Source organism: Sciurus carolinensis, chromosome 15 (genome assembly GCF_902686445.1).
Source record: "Sciurus carolinensis chromosome 15, mSciCar1.2, whole genome shotgun sequence".
Classification (NCBI taxonomy): domain Eukaryota; kingdom Metazoa; phylum Chordata; class Mammalia; order Rodentia; family Sciuridae; genus Sciurus; species Sciurus carolinensis.
Genome location: NC_062227.1, coordinates 9,544,333 through 9,552,915, shown reverse-complemented (window position 1 = coordinate 9,552,915; position 8,583 = coordinate 9,544,333).

Here is an 8,583-nt window from a genome sequence, read left to right as displayed (position 1 = left end):
GAGTCTTGTTAAGGGATGAATTGTGTCCCCCAATCCCAAATTCCTATGTCAAAGTCCCAACACCTGGAACCTAAAACTGTGACCTTATTTGAAGACAGATCTTTCAGAGATCATCACAGATCTCTGCCTACAGAGGGACAACATTTGAGGACATAGGAAGAAAATGGAGAACCACAAGCCGAGGAGAGAGGCCTCAGGGAAACCAACCTGGCCAAGACCCTGACCTTGGACTTCCAGTCTCCAAAGCCATGAGGGATAAATGACAGCCTGTGGTACTTTGTTAGGGTGGCCACACTGACTAATTCAGTCTCCCAGGTATAGCAAGGTTAAGAACTTTTAAAATTCTCTTAGTGCTTTTGGAAACAAACAAAAATAAACCTAGAGTTTCAGATCCAATGGCACATTGGATAATTCAGTAGTAGAGACACCCTGTGCAGCCCTGAGCCCTGCATATGGGTCACAGAATTCACAAATCCTGATTTGGCTTGAAGAGCTGATACACAGTGCAAAACAAGTCCCCGTCCATTCCCTGTCCATTCATGCTGGCTTCTGTGGAGGGCATCAGGAGTACAGAGGTGAACAATGCATGGTCCTTGCCCTTGAACTTGGAGAGGCAGGGAGCTGGGATACCCATTCATCCATTCACTCATCTGACAAATACAGGCCTCCTGAAAAATCAAGAAACTCATCAGGACATGGTGTAACCAGTCAGATTCTTCACTCCACCTGTCCCTCCCACTGTAAGAGTGGGAAACTCCACACATACCAGGAACCATGCTGGTGCTTTAAAGGCCAACACATCCAGGTCCTCGGCAGCTGAAAAGGCAGTTCAGATCCTACCATCTTGCACCAGGCTTTGGTACTGGGTGGTTTGGGCTTCAAGTTTTCCAGAGATTGGAAGTCACATATATGTCCTGTGTTGTCCGACCACATATCCATGGAATGGAATGTGAAGGTGAGAATTCCAGGAGCCATCGATGGCTTTACAAAAGGTCAGGGGAGGCCACCAAACTGGTTTTCCCCAGACCTCAAAAACAATACCATTTTCAGTGTTCTCTGGATTTAGAACTAGGGACCAGGTGTTTCTTTTCTCCATTTCCCAGATGTCAAGAAGGAGAATAACTTGCCTGGCAGCGAGTGTGTGGTGAACTGGGGCTCACAGCAGGCTAAAGGGTTCCTGTGACATTTCTGCCTGTGGGCTTTGTCCCAAACACAGGACAAGTCAGCAGTAGATGCACCAGGGCCTCTGCACCCACCTCTGCCTGAAGCCAGACTCCAAGAGAACTCAAAGACACAAGTGTCCAGATTGAATCCAGGATCCACACAGGGTTTCTCACCTGAGCTGATGGGTGGGCACTGTGTGGAATTCTTTTGGGGTCCTGGTCAATTTTTTCCTGTTCTCTTCAGAGATGATTTCAAGTATGATCGACTTACCATGAACATATTCCCACTTTACACCCCTCTCTGAATCTCTGATTCAGTCAGGAAATGTGCTGGAACTAAAGTCATGTTTGTTCTGAACTCAGACTTGAGTCCTGGCCTCCCCAATTCCTCGGTCTCTGCCTATGAGGACAGGGCTGGTCTAGTCTCTTGGAGGCTGAGAGGTCATGTGGAGCGGAGACAGACAGGACCAGTCAGCCTATAAAAGCCATCAGTCAACCATAGGAAAGGGTCTGCTCATCCATAGATGTGTGAGTGGTGAGAAAGGGTTGTGGTTTTAAGCCACTGAGTTTGGGGGTGGTTTCTTACAGAGCAATAGCTATGATATACCACCATTGAGGCTCCCAGCCCATCCCTGCCTCAACTCTATGGGGGACAACCCTGGCTTTCTTCTGAAGTCCGAACATCAAGCTTATCATCCTTTCCTGTGCCTACAAAGGGAACCCGTCTTGCTTCCATTTTTATGAAGGAAAATGGCACCTCTTCCTGCTGGAGCCTTCTCCGCCCTGAGCCCTGGGTCTCATCTTGCTCTTTCCACAGGACATTAGCTTCCTGGAGCTTCTGTAACAGAACCCCACAGACCAGGGGCCTGAACTACAGATGTTTGTTGTTTCAGAGTTCTGGAGGCCAGAAGTCTGAGATCAAGGTGTGGGCCGGGTTGGTTCCTTTTGAGGCTGTGAAGGAAAATCTGTCCCCACCGCTCCCCAGGCTTCTGGGGGTTTGCTGGCAAGCTTTGGTGTTCCTTGGATTGCAGAAGCATCACCTTCTCTTTGCCTTCATCCTGAGTTTATTGATTAATTAATCAATTATTTATTTATTTATTTGGTGTTGCTGGGCACGGAACCCAGGACCTCACACAGGCTAGGTGAGCACTTGACCCCTGAATATCCCGAATATGTCCCTGAATATCTGCCTCCATCTTCACATGGCATTTGAAGATGCAAGTCTCTGTGTCTAAATTTCCCCTATTTCCAATAGGCATATTGGATTAGCACTTAGCAAGGCTTCATCTTAACCAATTATACCTGCAACTACCTTATTTCCAAATAAGGTCACATTCTGAGGTACTGGGGTTTAGAGCTTCAACATGTGAATAGGGGGACACTCAGCTCATCACACCTATCGTTGGGAGGCAGTGAAGTACAGTTGTTAGGGACAATGACCTTGAGGCTAGGGAGAACAGGAAATTTCTCCATCTGGGAACTTAGTTCCAGAACACTGAGTTTAATTTGTAAAATGGGCATTCAAAGCTCTTTGAATGGTGCATGGCATGCAGTAAGTGCTCCATCAAGCTCCCTGTATTTTAAACACCAATCTGTTCCCACTACCTTCAGCCTCCTCCCTCCCTACTGACTGCTCAACTCTAAAACATGAGCTAGTCAATACCGTCCACGTGGAAAGCACTTCCTGCCTCTACCTGAAGCCCCTCCCACACCTGCCCTGTCCTGACTCCTGCATTCTGACCCTGGTCGTCCCCAGTGAGCCATGCCTCCCACACTGGGTTCTGGGCTTGGCCATGAGAAATTGCAAGCGTGATGTAAACTGAGGCTTAATAGAAACCTGTCCCCTGTGCTTGTACCCTGGGAGTGCTGGGTCTTGACACCCAACAACCAGGCTGCAACGAAGCCAGCCTAGGTAGTGGAAAGGACAAGCCAGGGAGCTTTAGCTAATGGCTCCAACTAACTGCCAGCCTTGTGCATGGGGCCATGTTGGTCCTGCTAGCCACCCCAGGAGGCCAGCCACACCCACGATCAATGTAAGCACTAAGTCTTGGCATGACTGGTCATCCAGCCATAGATATGAGCCGCACACCCCAGATGGCCTTTGGTAAGGGGTTGCCCACCTCCCTGTCTCCAGACCGCCTCCTCTCAAAGCGTCAGGTTTCTCCACTAAGGCTGCTTTCAGTAGGGTCACCATGATGGCTGAACCGTGTGCCCCCAAATTCCCACATTGAAGCCCTAACCCCAGGACTTCAGATTGCGACTATATTTGGAGACAGGGTCTTTCAAGAGGTGATTATGTTAAAATGAGGTCCTCGGGGTGGGCTCTTAACCAATCTGACTGGTGTCCTTATAAGAAGAGGAAATCAGAACACAGCACACAGAGGGACAAACTTGAGGACACAGGCAGAAGATGGCCCCAGGCAGGGCAAGGAGAGAGGCCTCAGAGGAAACCAACTCTGCTGACCCTTGATCCAACTTCCAGCCTCCAGAACGGAGACAACAGATGTTTACATGTGGCAGTCTGTTGTTTTGCTGTGGCGGAGAGATGCCTAGTACAGTCACCAGTCAGTGTGCCCGATGCCTGCTCCGTCTCAACCCTCAGCAAACCCAGAGCTCACTTCCTAATGCCTCGGATGGAGAGGCAGGGTGGGGCGGTGGTCAGGGTAGGCTCTGGTTCCGATCCTGCTGCTACCAGAACTGTTCCTGAACCCAGCCTGCTGCTGCTGCTTCTCAAAGCCTTGGGTAGGGTCATTTCACCTTGGAGTGCCTCAGTTTTTCTCCCTGTAAGATGAGGCCAATAGTACAATTTCCCAGGGTCACTACCAGGAGTAAATCAACACGAGCACCCGACGCCTTGCTTAGATGGGCGCAGTTGCCTCCTCCTGAAATGATACCTGACCCACGACCTCTACTTGCTCGGCACCCCAACCTTGTTCTTTTAGAACCTCTTTTCTGTTTCCTGACCGTTTACTCCAGGGTTCCCTGGGGTCTGCTGTTAGGCCCTCCTCCTCCTACTACTGCAAATTGCGCTTTGCCACTAACTCGGCATGGACTCCTGGCCCCGGGCAGGTCCCTGACTTCCAACACTGAGACACAGCTTCTTCCTTGCTGTCCCTGGAAGACCACCTCACGCTCACCGTATCTAAAGCCAGGCTTGCCATCTCTCCTCAGGCTTCTCCTTTTTGTCCCTGCTGCAGCAAATGGCACTCTTACCCTCAAGCCTCCTTGGATCATTGTGGTTGCCTCTGCCTTCACTGAGTTCTGTTACCTCTGAGGACCTCACCCCTCCCACGACTCTGCTTTTCCCTCCCTGTCGATTACCATTGGTGGAATCTCCTAGAAGCACAGGTCTGATCTTGTTCCCTGACAGGGCTGAGACACCTTCAGAGGTCTCTTGGTGTTTTAAGTCTCAACCACATTCTTCATATCAACACACTCTGCACTCACCAGGTGTTTTAGCTCCAGAGCTACATGTTTTTCTACCCCAGGGCCTTTGCACAGGCCTCTCCTTTTACCCAGAAGGCCCTCCCCATTTCCCTGTTTAGTTCATTCCTTTTCTCCTTCAAGCTCTGCCTGATGATCATTCTCTCCAGAGCTTTTCCTGAGCCCAGGTCCTGCCAGCTCTTGTCATGCATGGACATGGCTCTTCTGGTCCATATCCAGTGCAGCACCTGCCTGTCATCATTGTCATGAACATGCTGACCTGAGCAGCTCAGTGACTGTTCCTTCACACTGGGAGGGAGTAGCAGTCATGTAAGTAACCACCCTTCTATCCTCCTATGGAAGTATCCTGAGCCTATTGCAGTGCCAGATGCATAATAGGTGCTCAGGGAAGCCCCATGGGAGGCTGTCGAATGAAGGAAAGAAGGATGGGGACCGAGCAGGACCAGGAGGGTGGGGAGAGGCTCCCTCGTGCTAGGGTGGGGTGAAGGGCAGGTGATGGTCTGAGATCTGTGCATATGCGTGCAGGGGAGAGAGTTCTCCCACTTGCTTTCTTCTGGGTCTCACCCTCCCGCTCCCTGTCCCTTGAACCCTGCTTCTCTCTTTCCGACCTTCTAGAACCCTTCGATTCTGTAGGAGACCTGGAGCTTTCTACTGTGGACTTGAGCTTCTAAACCCTCCCCCCACGTCCATGGCTTTGGTAATTGTTCTCACAACCATGTCAGTATCGAACAAACAGATGTTTATAGTTAATCCCTAATTTTGCCATCAAAAAATATACAATCGTGGGTAGAAACCGAAGAGGAAAGAATTTTTTAATTTACAGTGTCTCCCCACTGCCCCACTCCTGAAATTTGAAATTGCTGAACGGCCTCCAAATTCAATATAGCAAGTCAAACAAATGTATGTGTTCTCCAAAAGGAAGTATTGAATATCTGAGCAAGATGGAGCGGGACGAGAAAATCAGAGGCCAGGGAAGAGCCGCCTGTTCAGCCCGGGCCGGCTCGCGGCCTACTTCCAAAAACTCTGATTTTCCGGTGTTTGTTCGTTCTTTCTTCTGTTGGCTTTTTAATGAAAGAAATGTCTCGGTGAGCTGGCCCTGCGGGAGGAGCCAGCGATGGACAGATGAAGGATGGCCTGCATTTTGGGTGGGTTTATGCCTCCCTCTACCCTCAGGGACCAGCCCTGGGGATCCGCCACAGCATGGCACAGACGGTGGCCTAGCTGGGTAAGGACCCGTGGACAGTCATGACAAGTGCTGTGGTCGGGTCTGTGGGGGTCTGTGGGGGTCTGTGGAGCCTGAGTCCAGTGGGCATGTGCAGGAAGTCTTCCAGAGGGAGGCCACACTCGATCTGGGCCTTGAGGGGGAAGCAGGAAGTCACTGAAGACAGGGAGGCCTGGCGTGTCAGGGCTGAGAGGGGCAGGGGGCTCTGAGGCAGGTGGCGGGGCCCAGGATGGGCCATGCCTGGGAGTGAGCTCAGTGAGTGAGGGCCATGTCCCAGGTCCCGACCACCAGCTCAGTACCACCTCTGGACGAGGCCTGTCCTGCCTCCTTGCCTGCAGTTCACCTTCCCCCTCCACCCGCTGCTTCTCTGCCCCTTCTGCAGGGTATGGGCTGGACTCTGCCAGTAGCTGAACGTGGGATGGTGCACTCCAGCCCATCTGTGCTGCTCTTCCTTCTTCGCTCCCTCCTAGCCCCTCTCGATTCCACTGACTTGTTTGGCCTCCCTCGGCCTTTGCTGAGGTTTTCTCTGGGCCGCCTGGTTCCCTAACCCTGGCTCTGATCTTGAAATTCAATGAGGCTCCTCTGACCCTGTAACTTGGACGTTGCATGTCCTCATAGCCCGTCTTAGAGACACTGGGATAGCCTCTGCTGTACGGATGGGAGAGCTGAGATGCAGAGACCCGCCGTATTAGCCAGACGATTGGTTGCCAGTGACAGAAGCCAACTGAACTGGTTTAAACTTAGGCAGGGATTCCTCTGCTCCCAGAACTGGAGCTCAGGCAGACCCAGGAAAGGGAACCGTGGTCCTGGCTGGCATCACCCACTCCTCCATGCAGGCCCCAGTCTGCTCGGGGCAAATGTCACCACTCCAGGCTGCCCTCTGAGCCAGTGGTCTCCTTAAGGGAAGGAACTTTTCTCCAAAAGCCCAAGAAAGACCTTGGACAGGATCTGATTGGAACTCAGTGGTAACAATGGGTGGGATTAGGGCTGGGCATTCCCGGGTCTGCATAGCCAAATGACTTTCTCCATAGACCCAGAGTGAGTGTTTCCCAGGAAAATCAGCTGCTGCAAATCCAGGGGGGAGTCTCTGGGAGAGGGCACTAACCGGTGTCCACACACGGCTGCTCGCTGAACTTGGGCTCCAGGCGGAGCATCACCATGCCTGTGTAAATTCAACCAGCACATCGTCACGAAGCACTAACAAGCGCTAGGCAGCATACCTGGATCTTGCAGGGCATGCCACTTGGGGACACTCTCTCAAGATGGAAGCATATACTCAAACCCCTTCCCCACATTGGGGTCTCCCATGCTCACTGCTGTCACCTTCCCGGTTGCAGGGCCATCCCCTATCAGTGTTCCAAGTGCAGATGGACAAGCTTCTCCATTACCACATGGTCTAGTCTGGAAAAGGAGGGAACATTTAAACAAGGCTGGAGCAGCACTCACCCACAGAAGTTCCTCCAGTGATGAAATGTGGTCCCAGATCTGCCACCTGTGACCCTGACCCTTGCCTGGTCCTCCCCACACTGTGCAGAGGAAGGTCCCTCATGAGCTAGGCACCAGCCAGGAGATGGCTCTCAGTAATCTGCTGCACTGCAAGGTTGTGTGAGCCAGGCGCTGACGCTCATTAAGGAAAGCACGTTATACAGATGAACATTTTACAAATGTTCTGTTATACAGTAACAGAAGCAAATAAGTCGTGCTGCTGTTATCCCTGCTCCTGAGGCCGTTCAGCACGTGATCTACCAGGGGTGAGTTCTAGGCAAGGGCTGCTCCTGGGCCTCTCGCTCCAGCGCATGCTCAGTGACCACGTGTCAGTGGTTTGCAGTGGCTGTGGGTGCTGTGGAAGGCCGCTATGCCAGGAGCCAAGCCTCCCCATATTATTTCATAGCTTGTGTAATGGAAGCACCAGCCTCAGGATGGCTGTTGCCCTTGTTCCTCCCCCTTGTTACCCCCCCTTCTTTATTTTCTTCCTCCTCTTCTATAGCCCTTTACAAATGTTAAAACCAGGCTTAGCTCACAGGCTGTGTAAAACCAGGCCATACACCACTTCTGGTCAGTCGGCCCAAGTGCACTCAGCTCTGGTCTGAATTTAAGAACGTGATGGAGAAAAAGTTAATAATACAGGTTCAAGTTAGTGAAAGATACTTTGCGAATCACACCCAAATCAAGACACTATCCTTCCAGGATTTGATTTGGCAAAGAAACCTTTCAAATTATGGATGAGCAAAGTAGGTCTTGTTTTGTATGCAGTGCTGGGGAGAAAGCCCAAGGGATCACGTGTGCTAGGCTGGCACTCTGCCACTGAGCCACAACCCCAGCCAGACAAGTGAAGTCTAGACACAAACCTTTGTTCCCCGTTCTTAGCTCTGGTTCACCGGACTCTGCTAGAGCTCTGGGTGCAGGTGGAGCACCACCAGGCCTCTCTGTCACTACCTGTTACCTGCTGCGGTGCACAGGGGCCCTCTGAGGCTGCTCTTGCTACTCCTGTTGGCACAGAGAAGGAGATCAAGCCCAGAGACGTGGTTGCTCTTGATCACAAAGGTGTGCAGGCCAATGGCCTTGTTTTACTCAGCTTTTTGTTGCTGTGGCCAAAAGACTTGATGAGAACAGTTTTAGAGGAAGAAAAGTTTATTTGGGGCTCACAGTTTCAGAGGTCTCAGTTCACAGAGGTCTGACTCTCTTGCTCTGGGCCTGAGGTGAGGCAGAACATCATAACTAAAGGTGTAGAGGAGGAAAGTCTCTCAGGAGGCA